Here is a 12,367-nt window from a genome sequence, read left to right on the forward strand (position 1 = left end):
TGGTCTGTTTGAGCAGGAAAACAAAATTTTCATGAATTTTGTAAACATTCTCTAAGTTTTGAACTTCTCTTTCTCATCTATAAATATCACACTGGATATTTCAGAATAACTAAATGTACCACTGCCATTAAAAATGTGATTTCTCAGAACCTCTTTAAATAGTCATTTAGAAACATCCCTAAGAGTTTATTTTTCTTCTGATGGCTACATTTCTCAGAAGTATCAATACTGGTTCATCTTCATGCTGTGGTCACACTGTAGGTATTTTCACGATGAATAGCTTCATTAATAAATATAACCAGGAATCATTCTCTTATCTTCAGGAGTGATGGCTGAAGAGTAAGTACACAATAAAAACTAAAAAGTATTTTTATGAGCATGCAAGTGCTTAAAGTAAATTTATTCATTGACTTTCCTTGTGAGGCAGCCATTGAGAGAAGTACCTTTATTAAACAATTTTGCCATCTATCAACACTCAAGGTCATGTATAGGTAATGAAGAAAATAGCTACCCATCTTTTGGAGATGAGATTAAAAGGATGTTTTGTATTGTTCCTATATGAGAGGTAGGAAGAATAGAGACCAATATGTGAAATCAGTAAATTTACACCATGCTATGTCTTGCATGGCCGGGCTAACTCTATATTGTTTGGAAAAGTATAAGATGGTATTGAATGTCACAGCTATGTTGATAAAAGGTTAAGCAGAGATAGTTTTCACTAAAGTACGGGCCAGGGTGATCTCCAAGATCTAGAGCTGAATGCTGACATACATGAAACTAAACAAAAGCATTATATTTTATGAGAACATTAAGGAAAAATATCCAAACCATGAATGAAGTTGAAAGTCAGTGTAGGCTGCAATGATAGCAGAAACTGTAGACTATGGAGTCAGAGATATTTCTTTCTGATGCTTCTGGAGGCTGTGAAATAAAAGGTCAAGGACTATCTGCCTCTGAGTGAAGGCCCCTTTCAAAGGATTAACTTTACACTGTCCATTCATGGTCTACAGCTATGATGGCATTTCATTGTGTCTTTTCCTAAGAAGACATAGATTCCTTTCATGAATGTTCTACTCCCAATCCAGTTCCATCCTGGAGGCCCCACCCAATACCATCATATTTGAGGATTAGAACTTCAGTGTATGAATTTTTACAGGGGCCATAAATTCTTAGTTTTCAGCAAAACCATTTACAAGACTTGGTGGAAGAGTGGATTTCATTACAATGTATAGAAAAACTAAACTTGGTAAGGCAATACTTTTGACAATATCTTTTTAGAAACAAAGTTTTAAGATGATTATTTGCAATAAATATATGGTCATCTCTTTGACTTGAATAGTATTATCATTTTTTGGAATGCCAGGCAAAATATAATCTATTCTAGCAATACTTTCTGGGAAGAAGTTCAATCATGGATGAAGGTGTCACATTCATTCCAAATACCCCATGACTTTAAATGATGTGAACTCAGGCTTAGAACAGTATATTCCAAGCATGAGACAAAGTAGAGCTATGGTCCAGTTTCTTCTGTTGGCTCTCAGACAACCCTGAGAAACATAGTGGCATGTGTCCTTTGTTCTTCCTTTCTAGTGGTCAGTGCTACTGAGCTCCAGTTTTGCTAGTGAATACTACCTGGAAGGAAAATAGAGCATGCCAGCCTTTTTGTGGAGAGGGCCTCATAACTAGACTATGTTCCCTAGACTCATTTGCATTAGGTGCATCAGTGTCCCTGAATTCTAGCTGACAGAACACATACTGAATGATGGTTTTTACTTCTGGGTTTGGCTCATAAAAATCCACACATTCACTTTTAAATCCAGTTTGCCTTTTACTGTTTTGCTGGTACAAAAATGGTGACATTAGAAGCCACGTGTGGAAAATAATGGATCTATTTATAAGGTATGCACACACATTAGGAATTATTGTTTTGAATGTTATACCATTATTCTCTTCCTTTTCTCCTTTTCCTTCTCTTTACCCATTCACTTCCTCATTTTCCCTCTTCTTTGAACAGATTCTGCGAACACTGATTAGGAATGTAAACACAGGTAGCTTACATCACAGATTCAAAGAAAGGGGCAAATCTTAATTTCTGCCTTTATCTGTTGTTTCTGTGTTAACTTGGTGTGGTAGTTTGAAAGTAATTGACCTCCATAATCATAGAGAGTGGCAATTAGGGGGTGTGGCTTTTTTAGAAGGGATATGGCTTTGTCAGAGGAAGTGTGTCACTGTGGGGGTTGGTATTTGAGGTTTCCTATGCTCAGGGTACCACCCAGTGTGTCATTTGACTTCCTGTTGCCTGAAAGATGTAGGGCTTTTGGCTACTCCAGCACTACATCTGCTGCACACCACCATACATACTGTCCTGATGATAATGGACTTAACCTCTGAAACTGTAAGATAGACACACCAATTAAATGTTTTCTTAGAAGAGTTGCTGTGAGAGACAGACATCCACAGATATACACTGAGCTGAAATCTGGAATTTAGTTGAAGAGAGGGAGGAATGAAGAGCGAAGGGGTCTGTACCAGGTTGGAGAAACCAGCAGGAACAGTTGGCCTGAACAAGGGAGAGCACATCGACCCCAGATGCTCTTTGGGAGGCCAGTACAAGACTGATCCAGACCCCTGAACATGGATGTCAATAAGGAGGCCTCTGCACTCCAGGGAGCCTTTGGTAGTGGATTAGTATTTTTCCCTGGTGCAAGAAGGGACTTTGAGAGCCTATCCCACGTGAAGGGTTACACTCTGGCCCTGGACACATGGGGAAGGGCCCAGGCCCAGTATAGGAAGATTTGGAGGACACTGCAGAGCCCCCGTTGAGGGCCCTACTCTGCATGGGGAGTGGTGGGTGGATGGGGTGGGGGGTAAGCTAGGGGTGGGGGAGGAGGGATAGGGGTGAGGGGAGGGAGAGGGAGAAGGGACTTACGTGTGAAACAAGCTTGTTTCCTAACTTGAACTAATAAATGAATTTAAAAAAAAAGATTTTCTGTGGTCATTGTTGTCTTATAGCAATAAAACCTTAACTAAGACACTAGGGTAACTTATATTACTGCTGTGACCATCAATTTTCTCTTCCATAATATGGCAATGTCTGTGTTCCTTTTAATAGAAAAGAAGCTAGTCAGTGACAATATGGACTTTAGTAGAGACAAAGCATATAATAATTAGTAGGTGTTGTTATTAATCCAATTTACTTCCATCATAAAGGCTTCCAGAAATAAGAGAGCTTTGTTTGTTTCTTGGGAACTTGAATCATTGTCTTTATCTGCAAGATATTTTCTTCATTTCTCACTTGGGTCAGACCATTTGTGTACTTTGGTCGCCAAACTGTGTACCTTGTTCTGAATCCTGTTTTGTTTTCATGTCCATAACTGCAATACCTCTAGATGATCACCCTGTTTTGAAGGGGATATAGGGTGATGTGAATACCAAATTTGGTTGCAATTTACTAAGAAGGAATTTTTTGAAGAGATGAAGGATGAACTGTATTTGAAAGAAACAAAATATTGGTGGAAAGAGCAAGAAATGAACTTGTAGGTCAGAGGATGGGGATTGTATGAGGAAAGATACAGAGATGAAAATGAACAAACCACAGACATTGCTGGTGGGAGCAGAGAGGCTGTGGTGAGAAGTAATGAGAAATGAAGGTGGGATGGGATCCTGGGGGGTGTAATATTAATGGAAAGCTCTGAGGACCAGAGAAGGCTTGGGGTGCGCATAATAAGTGACACTGAAGCCTTAGAGATCACTGAGCATGAAAGATACCTAAAGGAAATAGAGTTAGAGGAAACTCATTAGACTTCCAGTTGAGTAGGTGGGCTCTATCGAAAAGACAGGAGACAGAAATACCTAGTCAGAGGCAATCATTCCTGTTCAGACTTGAGTTGAAGAGGATCTTGGACTGGGAAACTGTGGGTGTGAGGAGAAGGCATATTAAAATATCATTTTGATTATCTGAGTATTTAAGGGAACTCTGAGGTTCCAGTGGCATGGTATTTGAAGGAAGGCAGAGCAGGGACAATGGAAAAGAGAACAGAAGTGTGTTAACAGGGTTTAGCATAAGGCCAACGGACATATGTACAAAACTTTTATTTTTATTATGATAATGACAAACTAGGACTGAAGGCATAGTATTGTATCCAAGTAGGAAAATTTATACTAAGAAATATTTGTAATACTCTCAATTACAGCCTTGGGCAATCTTAAGCCACAGAATAGTCTTGCTTGATTTTGCACATGGACACAAACAGTAGAGAGGAATGATATATGCGCATGTGCGCTCTCTAGGCTCATGAATCTAACTCTTGGTTTCCCCCCTAAGCATCCATCGACTTGCACACCTGTGTTTTGAGAATGGAAATATCAGATGGAGTTTCCATGGCAATTGGTACACAGTGGGACATGTCAGAGATGCCAGCCTCTCTTCAGGGTAGGGGATACAGGATGATGCCGGGACTTCCTCAGATGGGCATTGCCTCATGTGCCGTGGTGTTGGCATGGGATAAAAGTTTTCAGTGATTGGCACATGATGAGCTCTTAGCCCCTGGCATTGCGCTCCATTCTTTGCATATGGCATTTCTCAAAGATGATTGCCTTCGCAATCTCTATGCAAATTGTGCAGTCAGTATTGAAAACAAAATTTTCTCCCATAAGAAGCTTCCATGGATATCAGTTTCAAATGCCTTTCTCAACTTTCTCTGTGAAAAAGGAGAGGGAAAACAGTGCCCTTTCAAGTTTGATCAGATCACAGAATTACTGTTACCTTTAACACCTTTAAGGTACCTTTAACTGTGAAGTAAAGTGCAAATTAGCAAGGAAAACATGTTTAGTTTCTTGAATAAGATAGGGGGTTTCTAGAGTTCACATCCAGCTATTTTTCAGTTTTGACTTGTTCTGATTTTCATAGTGCTGACAGAACTTTTCTAAAATGAGGAATAGCTAATAAATGTAAGGTGCGAGTTCCTGCCACATTTTTCTGATTGATTACATATAGCGTGTCATATACTATTTATATCAATAATGTGTTAAGTAGTATGCATATTTATTTCTTTTGCATACTATAGAGATTTTTATCTCTATAACATCATTTTTAAAGGTTCATTGGCTTTATTTTATTTGTATTTTTGTCTGTGTGCATGCTGTGTACACCCGCATGCATGTTCATTTGTCTGTGAGTTAGTGTGTAAGTATGGTGTACACATGTAGAAATGAAAAGGCAAACCTAGGCATCATTTCCCAGGTTCCATGCAACTTTTATTTACGTATTGCTATTGAGACAGAGGTTTTTTTACTGGACTGGAGCTTGCCAAGTAAGGCTAAGCTACTGAAGGGCTGGCTGCAAGTATTTACCTATATCTGCCTTTCTTGTGCTGGAATTATGTGTGTATTCCACCACACTCATTTTTACTATTTTGATAATTAAACAAGGCATAGAATATATTGTAATTACATCCACCATTACCACCTCTTATCTCTTTTCTATTCTTGTTGACTCCCTTCTCCTCTACCATCCCTCCTTCTACTCCTGTATCTTCTTTGCTTTTGTGTAAATCCTCTGCAAGCATCCACAACTGCTGGGTGTTCATTATTGAGACACCCTTCATTTATCCAGAAGACAGTGTTTCACAGAGCTCTTCTCTGTCTTCTGGCGCTAATGATCTTTTTGCCCCCCATTCTATGGTATCTCCTGGGCCTTAGAAGGACTGATAGAGAAGTCTACTTTAGGGATGAGCATTCAACCATTTATTCTCAGCACTTGGACCAGTTCTGAGATTCCGCATTAACTGGTGCTCAGGGCAAACAGAATCTTCTCTCACCAAGCCTGTGAGTGTAAACATAAATGTTCCACTTGGCTACATGAGTTAAGTTGAAACACTCATTGTAAAAATAATTTTTAATTTTGGAGATTATAATTACGTCATTCATCTTTTCTCCTTTAAACTCTACCATGTCCCCACCCTGAGCTTGTTCTCTTTCAAATTCATGGCATCTGTCTGTCTATATCTTTCTATTCCTAAATATAACAATACAGCCTATTCAGTTTGTATACCATTACTTCATGGTTTCAGGACTGAACATTTGGTATTAGCTAAACAAGTGATGTTTTCTCTTGTCCTTGGCATTCCTTAGTTATATATATAGTTCTTTGTCTATAGTTGAGACTTCATGAGTTTTCCCCCTTCCATGTTTTCATGTCCATTCATGTCATCCTTGTTCAGGTCATGTTTAAGTGAGACTTCATGGGTGTTGCTTCTGATAGTCCTAAGAGACACAATTCTCCCAGCAAACTTCCTGATCCCCTTTGGCTCTTACAATCTTTCTGCTCTTCTGCAATGATCTGTGAGTCTTACTTTCAGGAGTTCTTTTGTAGAGTAGCAGCTAGAATGTGGCTCCACAATTTGATTGTGGTTTTCTGTAAAGGTCTCTGTTTGTTATAAAGAGGTTTCCTTGATGAGAGGTGAGACTTAGATGTAGGCAGAAAGAAACATATTTAGAATGTACTGAGGGATTTTTCTGACTTAATAAAGTAAACTTCCAGTGCTTCCCCCCCCCTCATGGGTACTTTGGCTTGAACTCAGGTGTCTGTGTTTGCATTGCAAGCACTTTACTGACTTAGCCATCTTCCCAGTCCCTGAACAATACTATTTTCTAAGTTAATGATTTTAGCTAAAGTCATTATTTTATTCTATTTTTTTTAAGGTAGAGCCTCACTATGTATACCAGCTGGCCTTAAATTCACAGAGATCTGCCCATTTCTGCCTTACAAGTGCTGGGATTAAAGTAATGTGGCAACCATGCCCAGCTCTCTATTTGTTTTTAATGCTACCTTTGCATGGTCTGAAGATTTAGGTTAAATGTTCATATTATATTAGTGTCTAATTACTACCCTGAGTTCCTGTCAATGAAACAAATACTCTTTTCATTATAAATAATTTACAGCATTAGTAGGTTCTGCAAGGACTTATGTCTGTAATCCCAGCTACTTGAGAGGTGGAGACAGGAGAATTGCAAATTCCAGGTTAGTCTAGGTTATAGTGTGTGTTCAAGGCTACCATGAGCAACTTTTTGAGACTATGTTTATAAACAAAACAATTAAAATGAGGCCTGGAGATATAGATCAGCAAGCATGTCTTGCTTAGCGTGGGTAAGGTCCCAAGTTCAGGCTCTGGTACCACACACACACAAACATAAAAGAAGTAAGTAGCAACACACAGCTGATGTTGAAAATATGGCTAAGAAACAATGGCTGTAGAGCTCATAGGTTCTGGTGGGGTAAACCTGCTTCTATCATTTTGCTAGAAGAGCATAGTATCATACTGCCCTACAAATTCTTACGGCTGTATCCACAGATTGATGCAACACTCAGACTTCATCAGAAAAGTTTCTTGGTCCTATAGATAGTGGTTAAGGCAGAAACACACAACTGGTCAAAGTTCAGAGAAGTATGTATGGAGTGCTAATCCTTAATTATCCTTCAGTGAGACATCTACATCACCACTCCCAAAACTCGGCTTATGGAATAGCACAGAACAAAAGGTGGGAAGATTTCAAAGATCCAGAGTTAGGGGAGGATCTTCCAGAAACTGTGTCTTCTGAACCCCACAAGACTGCCACATTCAGGAACTCATGGCAGCTATGATTGCTTGCATCAGACCTACACAAGATCAAGCAGGTCAATATTCTAACATGGAGGGGAAGGAGGGGTCAGAAGCCTCTACCCATCACTGAAGAGTGTGTAGACATTTAATGGCTATTTGAGCGTGAGCCACTTTTCTTTAGGACATAGCCCCTTGTAAGTCAACCATACACTGGTAATTGGTCTCAGTGTGTTATAAATAAAGAGGACATGAAGTTGTGAGAGAGTGGAAATGGATCTGGGAAGAGTTAGAGGGAAGAACTGGGAGTAATACAGTACACTGTGTGCATGTATGAAATTTTCAAAGAATAAAAATGATATATTTAAAATAAATAACTTACATAAAAATAATATAGGCAAAATATGTGAATTTAGGCTCTTATATATTGTGAGTTTGGGAAAAATATACTAAATTGAAAAAAAATTCATGTAAAATGAGTGAATAAAATATTCTCCAAATAATTGATTTTCATATTTGATAGGCTGTCTGTAGAATTTGGTGCAGACCAGGGATATGGGCAGTGTATGGGCAGAAGAAATTCTCATCTTCAACACACTGAAATGCCAGAAAGTGGGTTCTATATTCCCAGTTCATTCGATGGCTACGGGGGCCAGAAAGTGCTTTTTAAATTGCATTCTGCAGTTTTTGGACACACCTTTGAATGCAACAGCTCTTTGAAATTAAGTGTTTTTGACACTCAGGCTTTTATAAAGCAGGCTAAGTGTTTCTTAAACCATGGATTGGAAACAGACTTCTCTTCTCCCACCCTATCCCCCTTCAGGAATTCTGTGCAAGCACTGAACGAACAGTTTCTCGGGGAAGTGTCTCACAGCACCTGAAACAAAAGCACAGAAAGGACACTGTTCTCCAGGCTCTAGCTGGCTGATTCTGTCTTTCCTGAGTACTCAGTGCTTCTCTGTCATCATAGAGCTCTGCATTGTCTCCTGATGCATAGACTTTCAGCTCTGGCCCTTCCCTGCTCCTCTCCTGGCCTCTGCATCAGCATGCACATTCCTAAACCCAACTTCAAAATACTTCCGGTGCAGAGGGGTGGTTGGCAACAAGAGAACGTAGCCCAAAGACATGAACTAAGCAGGGCTCATCATGGCTCACAGAGAAAGAAGCAGCATCACTTGAGCCTGCATGGGTCTGTGCTAGGGCTTTTGCATGTATGTTAAGGTTGATAGATTGGTGTTTTCGTGAGATTCTGAACAGAGGGAGTGGGGTTGTCTGACTCTTTCGTCTGCTCTTAGAACCTTTTTCCTCCTACTGAGGGTTTGTGCCTAGTTTTACTGTGTCTTGTTATGCCATCGTGTTAGGTTGATATCCCTGGGAGGTCTGCTTCTTCTTCTTCTTTTTTTAATGATGAAAGGACATGTGGATTTATTACCCTGGGTTTATTACCCTGCATGTGGCAGACAATTATAAGTTAGTTTTATTCTCACCCTGTTTAACACTGCCATTACAATAATGATAAATATGGCAAATACAGGTGTATCTGCAGAGTAAACATTAATAAATTTATTCTTGTTTTCTTGCTCTTTTTCTGAAGGGAAAGAGAGGGGGAGGTCAGGGAGGGCTGAAAGGAGTAGAGGAAGGGAAAGTCCTATTTATTTATTTTCTTAATATAATATAAATGCTATTGAAAAATACTTTTCTGGTGAATTTTTTCAGAAAATTGATTTTTTTCTCAAAATGTTGGGGGATTATCCAAAATTAAGGCTCTAGTGTTGAAGCTCTGCCATGTAGGAATTAATGTTAGTGGGATATAGGCGATGAGATTATTTGTTATGGTAAAATAATTTATTTTAAAGGACAGAGGGATTGTGGCTGGTAGAGTAACCAGGGTTTGGTGAGCAGACTTTGGAAAATATGAAGGAAATAAGTCTTAAAAAATTCAGAAGTGGGTTTCCTTATAATAAACACACCTAAAAATGTCTCGTCCAACTCTAAAATTTAAAAATACTTAGAATGGATTTGAAAATCATAATCCAAAAGGAAGGTCCATGGGTCAACAGTGTTGTATCAGTGGCTGGCTCCCAAGTCTTTCTGATCTTCTGAAGTTTATTCATTATTCAGTTTCTCCACCATCTACCAACTCCACCACTCTTTATTATGGCAATGCCTTCGGTACTCTTAGAAGGAGAGACGGATCAGTGCCCGTTCTTGCAGAAGATCAGACTTCATTTCCTAGCTACACATGTTGGGTAGCTCAAAATTGCCTGCAGCTCCAGATCTGAGAGACCCCATTCCCTCTTCTGAGGGCACATACTCATACATTGTCCCTCTGTCTCTATGTCTCTGTCCCTCTCTCTCTCTTACACACACACACACACACACACACACACACACAATTTTTTTAAAGACATGATACTTAGTTTCTAGAGCTATGACTCAGTAGTTAAGAGTGCATACTGCTCTCTGTGTTTGTATCTCTCTCTCTCTCTCTCTCTCTCTCTCTCTCGCTCACACACACACACACACACACACACACACACACACACACACACACACATTTTTTAAAAGTCATGGTACTTTAGTTGCTGGAGCTGTAACTCAGCAGTTCAGAGTGTATACTGCCCTCGCAGAGAATTCATGTATGGTTCCCAGCACCCACATTGAGCATCTGACAACCACCTGTGACTCCAGATCAAGGGCATTTGACATTTTCCTCTAGGAACACCTGCTCTCACATTCCCATGCCTCCCAAATTAAAAATAAAAGAGACTATTTAAAATCACATACCAAAGCTTTTGCTCCTCCCAGACTAGGAATAAAGGGCAAAAGATCTATGAAGAATGACTAACAGTTAAGTATAAACTACCTTTCCTAACCATTTTCTTTATTTTCTCTGTCCTCTTGCAAATCATTGCTCCTCTTTACAGTGTTTCTTTTGAAGAAGTTGAATATGAGTCTTTTAAGAAATGCTTGCTCAGCCACAGCACTGTTTCTTCTGCCTTTTAGAAGTTTTGGAAGGTGGTAGAATTCTAACACTTTCAGAGTTACTTCAGGGATGGAAATCTCTGATTTAACCTGTGTTGTTGCAGACGCTTCCTGATCATGGAAGGAGAACTTGAGTGACATTACTGGGTAAAGGTCTATAGAAGGCACTCAATTCTTTTCTGCATCAGGGAAACAAGGGGAGACAAGAGCATTCAACTTGTGTAACAGGACTTTTAAAATAGCAACCTATTCAATACCCAATTCAAAGGAGTGAAAGGATAGCTATCAATTCATAAAATGAAAAATCTGTTCCTTTAGGGAAAACAAGGCTGGAATGGTTTTCATATGATGATATTTTCTTCTTGTTTTATGTGCAAGCATTCTAGTGGTAGCTCCATTCACCAAGAGGTTCCCCCTTTACTGTGTAGCATTAACTTCTCGCCTGGTCAGACTAAGTATGGTGTTATGTGAGCTTTGTTTTGAGGGTGCTATGGATAACTAAGTCTCTGGGAGAAGGAAATCATCTGATGGACAGGGCTGAACCACATTCTACGCCCCCAAAAGTGAACTTAGCCCCCAAACCATGTGTTTTGTGAATGGAGGCTAAGTAGGAGTGGGAAGTGTTGTTAGCAAAATAGGAGGGACCAATTTTGAGGAAACAGAAACAATAGTCATCTACTCCACATTTAGAGAGAAGACTAACACTTCATAGACCAAAAGATTATGAATAATAAAATTATATAATAAGGAATATTTTCTATTAACTTCTTTTTCATATATACTTAAATATACTACATATGCAGCTCAACCCTGTATTAGGATTATTGGTGCCAATACAACTATCAAACATCATGCATATTGTCTACTTGAGGCAAATGTTTCCAATGTATATTCAAAACTCTCTTTGCCTCTGATATTGAAAAGACCAACCGAGGTAATTTGAAACTTTTGAAATGCATTGGGTGACTAGACATGAACTTAAATTTGGCAGCCAAAATTTTAAGAGATTAAATGAGGGAGCACAGATCGGTAAAGTGAAGGAGACAAAAGGAAATTACAATAGACGCCAAGGTTATGCAATCCATTATTTATCAATTTTGTTTCAACTCAAGGATCTTCCTAAAAATGTGTTTCCCATCCAAAGACTTTTGTGACATGACTTCTGAATAGAAGCCTATATCCAAAAAGGAAATCATATATTCTGCTGACATCTTATTTATTCTTTAAATTTTTCTTCAAGTAGAAATCTGCAACTGTCATTGTTTCATCCAGTTTTATTTTTACCTTCCCTTTTCAGCTTCACAGAATACTGGATCAGGCCTCTAGTTCCCCTGCGAATGAGATCTGTTTTGTAAACAATTGGTATGCACTGCTGACAGCTCAGACAGATCTTGAAGATTCAGAACGAAGAAGGAATAGAAAATTATTGCTAAAAATCTACGTGGGTCCAAAAGTGTGAAATACATTTCATGACAATATTTCATATTATATGCTGCCGTTCATTTGATCATCTTAGAAGAACTAATGTATACACATGTATATGTGTGCTGTAATTGATAGAAAAGATTACTACTCAAGTAGCCAGGATCCATACAGTTTTCCAAAATTCTACTTGGGTAGAATTAAGCCTATAATTCCATTGTGTTTTAGGAACATCACATCCTCTTCCATGAGGTGATATGGCTTGATGATACCATTCAAAGAGCTGCATCCTAGATATACAGGTTTTGTTTGTTTGTTTGTTTGGTTTGAAGAGACAAAGAAAGAGATGGAGAGAGAGAGAG

Source organism: Cricetulus griseus (assembly GCF_003668045.3).
Source record: "Cricetulus griseus strain 17A/GY chromosome 1 unlocalized genomic scaffold, alternate assembly CriGri-PICRH-1.0 chr1_1, whole genome shotgun sequence".
Lineage (NCBI taxonomy): Eukaryota > Metazoa > Chordata > Mammalia > Rodentia > Cricetidae > Cricetulus > Cricetulus griseus.